We start from the raw sequence: 10514 nt of genomic DNA, 5'->3' as shown, positions 1-10514 counted from the left end.
ACCCCCTTCTCCCTTACCCCCTCCCCCCAGCAACCCTCAATTTGTTTTGTGAGATTAAGAGTCACTTATGGTTTGTCTCCTTCCTAATCCCATCTTGTTTCATGTATTCTTCTCCTACCCCCTTAACCCCAATGTTGCATCTCCACTTCCTCATATCAGGGAGATCATATGATAGTTGTCTTTCTCCGATTGACTTATTTCATTAAGCATGATACCCTCTAGTTCCATCCACGTCGTCGCAAATGGCAAGATTTCATTTCTTTTGATGGCTGCATAGTATTCCATTGTGTATATATACCACATCTTCTTTATCCATTCATCTGTTGATGGACATCTAGGTTCTTTCCATAGTTTGGCTATTGTGGACATTGCTTCCATAAACATTCGGGTGCACATGCCCCTTCGGATCACTACGTTTGTATCTTTAGGGTAAATACCCAGTAGTGCAATCATAGGGTAGTTCTATTTTCAACATTTTGAGGAACCTCCATGCTATTTACCAGCTATTTACCAGTGGTTGTTCCAGCTTGCATTCCCACCAACAGTGTAGGAGAGTTCCCCTTTCTCCGCATCCTCACCAGCATCTGTCATTTCCTGACTTGTTAATTTTAGCCATTCTGACTGGTGTGAGGTGATGCCTCATTGTGGTTTTGATTTGTATTTCCCTGATGCCGAGTGATGTGGAGCACTTTGTCTGTTGGTCATCTGGATGTCTTCTTTGCAGAAATGTCTGTTCATGTCTTCTGCCCATTTCTTGATTGGATTATTTGTTCTTTGTGTGTTCAATATGCTAAGTTCTTTATAGATTTTGGACACTAGCCCTTTATCTGATATGTCGTTTGCACATATCTTCTCCCATTCTGTCAGTTGTCTTTTGATTTTGTTAACTGTTTCCTTTGCTGTGCAAAAGCTTTTGATCTTGATGACATCCCAATAGTTCATTTTGCCCTTGCTTCCCTTACCTTTGGCGATGTTCCTAGGAAGATGTTGCTGCAGCTGAGGTCGAACAGGTTGCTGCCTGTGTTCTCTTCAAGGGTTTTGATGGATTCCTTTCACACATTGAGGTCCTTCATCCATTTTGAGTCTATTTTCATGTGTGGTGTAAGGAAATGGTCCAGTTTCATTTTTCTGCATGTGGCTGTCCAATTTTCCCAACACCATTTATTGAAGAGGCTGTCTTTTTTCCATTGGACATTCTTTCCTGCTTTGTCAAAGATTAGTTGACCATAGAGTTGAGGGTCTATTTCTGGGCTCTCTATTCTGTTCCATTGATTTATGTGTCTGTTATTGTGCCAGTACCATGCTGTCTTGATGATGACCACTTTGTAATAGAGCTTGAAATCCGGAATTGTGATGCCACCAACTTTGGCTTTCTTTTTCAATATTCCTTTGGCTATTTGAGGTCTTTTCTGTTCCATATAAATTTTAGGATTATTTGTTACATTTCTTTGAAAAAAAAATGATGGGATTTTGATAGGGATTGCATTAAATGCGTAGATTGCTTTAGGTAGCATAGACATTTTCACAATATTTGTTCTTCCAATCCAGGAGCATGGAACATTTTTCCATTTCTTTGTGTCTTCCTCAATTTCTTTCATGAGTACTTTATAGTTTTCTGAGTATAGATTCTTAGCTTCTTTGGTTAGGTTTATTCCTAGTTATCTTATAGTTTTGGGTGCAATTGTAAATGGGATTGACTCCTTAATTTCTCTTTCTTCTGTCTTGTTGTTGGTATAGAGAAATGCAGCTGATTTCCGTGCATTGATTTTATATCCTGACAATTTACTGAATTCCTGTACAAGTTCTAGCAGTTTTGGAGTGGAGTCTTTTGGTTTTCCACATATAGTATCATATCATCTCCGAAGAGTGACAGTTTGACTTCTTCTTTGCCGATTTGGAAGCCTTTAATTTCCTTTTGTTGTCTGATTGCTGAGGCTAGGACTTCTAGTACTATGTTGAATAGCAGTGGTGATAAAGGACATCCCTGCCGTGTTCCTGACCTTAGAGGAAAAGCTTTCAAGTTTTTCTCCATTGAGAATGATATTTGCAGTGGGTTTTTCATAGATGGCTTTGATAATAATTGAGGTATGTGCCCTCTATCCTTACACTTTGAAGAGTTTTGATCAGGAAGGGATGCTGTACTTTGTCAAATGCTTTTTCAGCATCTATGGAGAGTATCATATGGGTCTTGTTCTTTCTTTTATTGATGTGTTGTATCACATTGATTGATTTGAGGATGTTGAACCAACCTTGCAGCCCAGGAATAAATCCCACTTGGTCGTGGTGAATCACCTTTTAATGTACTGTTGAATTCTATTGGCTAGTATTTTTGTGAGAATTTTTGCATCTGTGTTCATCAAGGATATTGGTCTGTAGTCCTCTTTTTTGATGGGATCCTTGTCTGGTTTTGGGATCAAGGTGATGCTGGCCTCATAAAATGAGTTTGGAAGTTTTCCTTCCATTTCTATTTTTTGGAACAGTTTCAGGAGAATAGGAATTAGTTCTTCTTTAAATGTTTGGTAAAATTCCCCTGGGAAGCCGTCTGGCCCTGGGCTTTTGTTTGTTTGGAGATTTTTAATGACTGTTTCAATCTCCTTACTGGTTATGGGTCTGTTCAGGCTTTCTATTTCTTCCTGGTTCAGTTGTGGTAGTTTATATGTCTCTAAGAATACATCCTTTTCTTCCAGATTGTCAAATTTGTTTGCGTAGAGTTGCTCATAGTATGTTCTTATAATTGTTTGTATTTCTTTGGTGTTAGTTGTGATCTCTCCTCTTTCATTCATGATTTTATTTATTTGGGTCCTTTCTCTTTTCTTTTTGATAAGTCTGGCAAGGGGTTTATCAATCTTATTAATTCTTTCAAAGAACCAGCTCCTAGTTTCATTGATTTTTTTCTTTTTCTTTTTTGTTTCTATTTCATTGATTTCTGCTCTGATCTTTACGATTTCTCTTCTCCTGCTGGGTTTAGGGTTTCTTTCTTGTTCTTTCTCCAGCTCCTTTAGGTGTAGGTTTAGGTTGTGTACTTGAGACCTTTCTTGTTTCTTGAAAAAGGCTTGTACCACTATATTTTCCTCTCAGGACTGCCTTTGCTGTGTCCCACAGATTTTGCACCGTTGTGTTTTCATTATCATTTGTTTCCATGAATTTTTTTCAATTCTTCTTTAATTTCCTGGTTGACCCATTCTTTCTTTAGAAGGATGCTGTTTAGTTTCCATGTATTTGGGTTCTTTCCAAACTTCCTCTTGTGGTTGAGTTCTAGCTTCAGAGCATTGTGCTCTGAAAATATGCAGGGAATGATGCCAATCTTTTGATACTGGTTGAGTCCTGATTTAGGACCAAGGATGTGATCTATTCTGGAGAATGTTCCATGTGCACTAGAGAAGAATGTGTATTCTGTTGCTTTGGGATGAAATATTCTGAATATATCTGTGATGTCCATCTGGTCCAGTGTGTCATTTAAGGCCTTTATTTCCTTGCTGATCTTTTGCTTGGATGATCTGTCCATTTCAGTGAGGGGAGTGTTAAAGTCCCCTACTATTATTGTATTATTGTTGACGTGCTTCTTAGATTTTGTTATTAATTGGTTTATATAGTTGGCTGCTCCCACGTTAGGGGCATAGATATTTAAAATTGTTAGATTTTCTTATTGGTCAGACCCTTTGAGTATGGTATAGTGTCCTTCCTCATCTCTTATTATAGTCTTTGGCTTAAAATCTAATTGATCTGATATAATGATTGCCACCCCTGTTTTCTTCTGATGTCCATTAGCATGGTAAATTCTTTTCCACCCCCTCACTTTAAATCTGGAGGTGTCTTCAGGTCTTAAATGAGTTTTTTGTAGGCAACATATAGATGGGCTTTGTTTTTTTATCCATTCTGATACCCTGTGTCTTTTGACAGGGGCATTTAGCCCATTCACATTCAGGGTAACTATTGAGAGATATGAATTTAGTGCCATTGTATTGCCTGTAAGGTGACTGTTACTGTATATTGTCTCTATTCCTTTCTGATCTACTACTTTTAGGCTCTCCCTTTGCTTAGAGGACCTCTTTCCATATTTACTTTAGAGCTGGTTTGGTGTTTGCAAATTCTTTCAGTTTTTGTTTGTCCTGTAAGCTTTTTATCTCTCCTTCTATTTTCAATGATAGCCTAGCTGGATATAGTATTCTTGGCTGCATGTTTTTCTCGTTTAGTGCTCTGAATATATCATGCCAGCTCTTTCTGGCCTGCCATGTCTCTGTACATAAGTCTGCTGCCAATCTAATATTTTTACCATTGTATGTTATAGACTTCTTTTCCCAGGCTGCTCTCAGGATTTTCTCTTTGTCACTAAGACTTGTAAATTTTACTATTAGGTGACAGGGTGTGGACCTATTCTTGTTGATTTTGAGGGGGGTTCTCTGTGCCTCCTGGATTTTGATGCTTGTTCCTTTTGCCATATTAAGGAAATTTTCTCCAATTATTCTCTCCAATATAACTTCTGCTCCCCCCTCTCTTTCTTCTTCTTCTTGAATCCCAATTATTCTAATATTGTTTTGTCTTATGGTTTCACTTATCTCTCGAATTCTCCCCTCGTGGTCCAGTAGCTGTTTGTCCCTCTTTTGCTCAGCTTTTTTATTCTCTGTCATTTGGTCTTCTATATCACTAATTCTTTCTTCTGCCTCATTTATCCTAGCAGTGAGAGACTCCATTTTTTATTGCACCTCATTAATAGCTTTTTTTTTATTTCAACTTGGTTAGATTTTAGTTCTTTTATTTCTCCAGAAAAAGCTTTTATAGCTCCCGAGAGGGTTTCTATAATATCTTCCATGTCTTTTTCTAGTCTGGCTAGAACCTTGAGAATCGTCATTTGGAACTCTAGATCTGACATATTACCAATGTCTGTGTTGATTAGGTCCCTAGCCTTTGGTACTGCCTCTTGTTCTTCTTTTTGGGGTGACTTTTTCTGCCTTGTCATTTTGTCCAATAAGAGTATATGAAGGAGGAAGTAAAATACTAAAAGGGTGGCAAATACCCCAGGAAAATACGCTTTAACCAAATCAGAAGAGATCCCAAATCATGAGGGCGAGAAAGGGGATTAAAAGAGGTTCAGAAAAAAAAAAAAAAAACAATTAAAAAAAGAAATCAAATAAAGAAAAAATATAAAAAAGAAAAAAATATATATATATTAGATAAACTAGTTAAAAAACGTTAAAAAAGAAAAAGGTAAAAGTTAAAAGAAATTTAGTAGAAGAAGAAAAAAAATTGAAAAAAAATTAAATTAAGTGCAAGACTAAAGAATCATGGGGAGAAAGCCATGAGTTCTGTGCTTTGCTTTCTCCTCCTCTGGAATTCCGCTGCTCTTTTTGGTATTGAACCTGCACTCCTTCATAGGTGAACTTGGTCCTGGCTGGATTTCTTGTTGATCTTCTGGGGAAGGGGTCTATTGTATTGATTCTCAAGTGTCTTTGCCCCAGGTGGAATTGCACCACCCTTACCCAAGCCGGGCTGAGTAATCAGCTCGGGTTTGCTTTCAGGAGATTTTGTTCCCTGAGCGCTTTCTGTAGAGTTCCGGAGGACGGGAATGGAAATGGCAGCCTCCTAGTTTCTCGCCCAGAGGAGCCAAGAGCTCCGGGCCCCACTTCTCAGTGCGCCCTCAGAGAATAGCGCCCAATTACTCCCTTCTCCCTGGCCTCTGGCTGCGCTCCAAGCTCACCGAGCCTGTGATCAGTTCAAGGTAACCCCGATCTGAGAGCTCACTCCTCAGCTCTGCCTCTGTAGCCGGCTTCCCCATTCTAATACATGCAAGCTCTGCGACACTCAGACACCCCTGATCCTTCTGTGACCCTGAGGGCCCTGAGGCCACGCTGACCCTGTGTGGGCTTCACCCCGGTTTAACTTCTGGAGCGATGTCCCTCAGCAGAACAGACTTTTAAAAGTCCCAATTTTGTGCTCCGTTGCTCTGCCGCTTGCCGGGAGCCCGCCCCTCCTGCCTCGGTCTATCTTCCCGTTGCTTTGGATTCACTTCTCCACTGGTCCTACCTTTCAGAAAGTGGTTAATTTTCTGTTTCTCGAATTGCTGTTCTTCTTCTCTTTGATCTCCCATTGGATTTGTAGGTGTTTGCAATCTTTAGATAAGCTATCTAGCTAAGACTCTTGATGTAGTCTCAGCCTGCTACTTCTCCGCCATCTTGACTCCTCTCCCAGATCTTCTTTATCTATTCATCAGTCAATGAGCACTTGGGCTCTTTTCACAGTTTGGCTATTGTTGATAATGTTTTTACAAACATTGGGGTGCCAGTACCCCTCCAAATCTGTATTTTTGTATCCTTTAGGTAAACACCTAGTAGTGAAATTGCTGTGTCATTGGGTAGTTCTTTTTTGAAGGTTTTGAGGAACCTCCATAGTGTTTTCTAGAGTGGCTGCACCAGTTTGCATTCCACCAATGTCCTTGGCCATTTCCACATCCTTGCCAGCTTCTCTTATTTCCTATGTTGTTAATTTAAACCATTCTGACAAGTATGAGGTGATATCTCATCATTGTTTTGATTTGTATTTCCTGATGATGAGTGATGTTGAGCATCTTTTCATGTGTCCGTTAGCCATCTGGAGGTCTTTTGTGGAAAAATGTCTGTTCTATCTTATGCCCATTTCTTAACTAGATTATTTGTTTTTTTTGAGTGTTGAGTTTGATAAGTTCTGTATATATTTTAGATACTAGCCCTTTATCATATATGTCATTTGCAAATATCTTCTCCCATTCAGTAAGCTGCCTTTTAGTTTTGTTGATTGTTTCCACTGAACTGATTATATGATCCATAAATTGTCAAACCCACAGTTTGAGAAACACTGATTTAAATAATAAGGGTCTAGCATGGTAGTGTAGGCTGACTATAGCCCATATTTCTTGCTAATTTCAAATTGGGTTTATCTATATATATAAAGATGACCTAAAGACTCTGAAAAGTAAACAAATATTGGAGGAAGGGAATCAAAAGTGAATGCACAGTATATATTTTCAATTTTTCCTCTTACACTTTGCCCCAAGGGTAGGCCCAAGCCACAGAGCAGCATGTTAGCAGTGAATACATGGAAGAGTAAAATGTCAATAGAAAGCCTATCTTTTCTAGCAGAGAAATCAGCAAAGAGCCTCTTCAGGCTAGAGAGTGAAGAGAGATTCTCAGAGCAAAGAGAGCCAGAAAAGAATATCCCTTAATTTTGTGTATAATCCTATCTCAACATCACTTTTTTTTTTTTTTTTGTAGATAGGCTGAAACAAGCAAACAAAGTATTTTTAGAATTGAACTGAGATTTGAACCACCACCCACAAAAGGCAAGACAATTTATAGTCTGAACCTAAACATGTTGATCACCTATTAAATAAAAATCATTATGCTCCAGAGGATTATAACAGGAACTAGAGTCTACACAACATTCACAATGTCTAGTATACAATTGAAAACTATTCACCATTTAACAAAGAAAATGTGGACAATTGTTAAGGGAAAAGAATTAGCAAATGCTAAGATATTGGAATTATTAGACAAAGACTTTGAGCAGCTATTATAACCATGTTTTATAAGAAAATAAAAACATATTTGAGATGAATAAAAATTTAAAATTTGCCAGTAATCACTTTATTATTTTGTAAAGATTTTAATTTATTTGACAAAGAAGGAGAGACCAAGAGAGTACACAAGCAGGGGGCGGTTCAGAGGAAGAGGGAGCAGGGAGCTGAGCAGGGAGCTAATATGGGGCTTGATCCAGGACCCTGAGATCATGACTTTAGTTGAAAACAGAGGCTTAACCCACTGAGCCACCCAGGTGCCTCAGCCATTAATCATTTTATTCATCAATTGTTTAAGGATACCAATTAAGAGATTTCTGACAGAGATTGTCAGAGTGGATCAAAAAACACAATCCAACAGTATATTATCTGCAATAAACCCTCTTTAAATACAGATACATATAAATTAAAAGAATGGGGGGAAAAAAAGTAAAGAATGAAGAAAGATATGGCATGTTAACATCAGCCAAAGAAAGTGAAAGTCATTATATTAATTTCAGACAGAGCTTAAAAGCAAGAACAGTTATCAGAGATCAAGAGGGAAATTACATAATAATTAGGAAGCCAAGTATCCTAGAAGATATGACTGTACTTGAAACTTATGTACTTAACAACAGAGAATCAAAATACATTAAACAAAAACTGATAGAACTTCAAGGAAAAATAAATGAATCCACTATTGCAGTTGGAAACTTGAACACCTCTCTGTCAGATATAGACATGCCCGCCAGGTGGAAAATCAGTAAGGACATAGTTGAAGTCAATAATACAATCAATCAACTGAATGCTACCAACATCTATAGACTACTTAATCCAACAACAGCAGAACATACATTCTTTACAAACTCACATGAAACATTCACCAAGACAGACTATATTCTGGGCCATTAAAAGCACTTAACAAATTTAAAGAATAAAAATCATGCCGTTTCTGCTCTTAGATCTCAATGAGTTTAATAAAGAAATCGAAAACAGAAACATAGGAAAATCCTCAAATACTTGGAGCTAAAACACCGTGCTTCTAAATAACACATGGGCCAAAAAGGAAATTTCAAGGGAAATAAAAAAATATATATTTTGAACTAAATGAAAATGAAAATACAACCTGTCAAATTTGTGGGGTAAATGAAAGCAGTGCTCAGAGGGAAATTAATAGCATCAAATGTATATGTTAGAGAAAAAGAAAGATCTAAAATCAATAATCTAAGTTTCCACCTTAGAAAACTAGAAAAAGAAGGGCAAAGTAAATCCAGCATAAGCAGAAGAGAAGAAATAATAAAAATTAGAGAAGCAATCAATGAAACTAAAAACAGGAAACTGGTAGAAAAAAGATCAATGAAACCAAAAGCTGGTACTTTTAAAAAAATGGTAAGATTAGCAAAACTCTTATTAGACTAAGAAAAAAAAAAAAGAAGGAACATAATAACTAATATCAGAAGTCAAAGAAGGGACATCACTACAGTGCTCATAGACATTAAAATAATAAAAATAGCTCTATGCCCACTGATTCAATAACCTACTTGAAACACACCAATTTTTTGAAAGATGCAACTTGCCAAAATTCACACAAGAAAAAATAGACAATCTGAATAGGACCTGTATCTATTAAATAAGTCAAATCATTAATTAATAACTTTCCAAAAGAGAAAGCACCAGGCCCAGATAGGTTCACTGGTGAATTCTATCAGACATTTAGGGAAGAAATTGTCCTAGGTCTCTATAATCTCTTTCAGAGGATGGAAGCAGAAGGAGTACTTCCTAACTCATTCTACGAGGCCAAGCTTACCCTAATACCAAGGAGACAAGGACATTACAAGAGAAGAAAACTACAGAACAATATATCTCACAAATGTAGGTGCAAAACTCCTCAACAACATAATAGCAAATTGAATCCAATAATATGTAAAAGAGATTACATACTACAAGCAAGTTGTGATTTATCCCAGGTATGAAAGTCTGGTTCAACGTTTGAAGATACATTAATTGAATCTGTCATATTAACAGATTGAAAAGGTAAAATCACATGATTATATAAATAGATGTAAAAAAAGAATTTAGTAAAATCAAACAATGGATCATATAAACATTGTTAGCAAAATAGAAATAGAGGGGAACTTCCTTAACTTGAAAAAAAAATCTACATAAAAAAAGTTCTATAGTTCTGGTGCCTGTGTGGCTCAGTAAGTGAAGCATCCAACTCTTGATTTAGGCTTGGGTTGTGATCTCAGGGTTGTGAGATCAAGCCCTATGTCAGGCTCCACACTCGGCTCAGAATCTGCTTAAGATTTTGTCTCTTTCCCTCTCCCTCTGCTCCTACTCTCCTCCCCTGCACCCATTCACACTCTCTCTAAAAAAAATAAAAATAAAAAAAGCAAAAACCCAAGCCCAAAACAAAACCTATAGCTAACACTGTGCTTAATATTAAGTACTTAATATTAATATGGGCGCCTTGGTGGCTCAGGGGGTTAAACCTCTGCCTTCAGCTCAGGTCATGGTCTCAGGGTCCTGGGATTGAGGCCCACGTCAGGCTCTCTGCTCAGCAGGGAGCTTGCTTCCTCCTCTCTCTCTGCCTGCCTCTCCACCTACTTGTGATCTCTCTCTCTCTGTCAAATAAATAAGTAAAATCTCTTAAGAAGAAAGAAAGAAATAAAAAAAGAAACTCAAATCATTCCTTCTAGGGTCAGGAACAAAGCAAGAATTTCCTCTAACACTATATCATGTTTCTGTATATACTGGAAGTCCTAACTAATACAATAAGATACAAAAAAGAAATAAATCTATTCAGATTGGGGTGGGATTAATACAGCTCTTTGTTTGCAGATGACATGATCATCGATATAGAAAGTCCAAAAGAATCAATAAACAAACAGATAAACAAAAAACTTCTGGAACTAATAAGTAATTATAACAGAATTGTAGGATACAAGGCTGATGTACAAAAGTCAATCACTTTCCTATATACCAGAGA

The sequence above is a fragment of the Mustela nivalis genome, assembly GCF_964662115.1.
Source record: "Mustela nivalis genome assembly, chromosome: 7".
Lineage (NCBI taxonomy): Eukaryota > Metazoa > Chordata > Mammalia > Carnivora > Mustelidae > Mustela > Mustela nivalis.
This window is presented reverse-complemented; position numbering follows the sequence as displayed.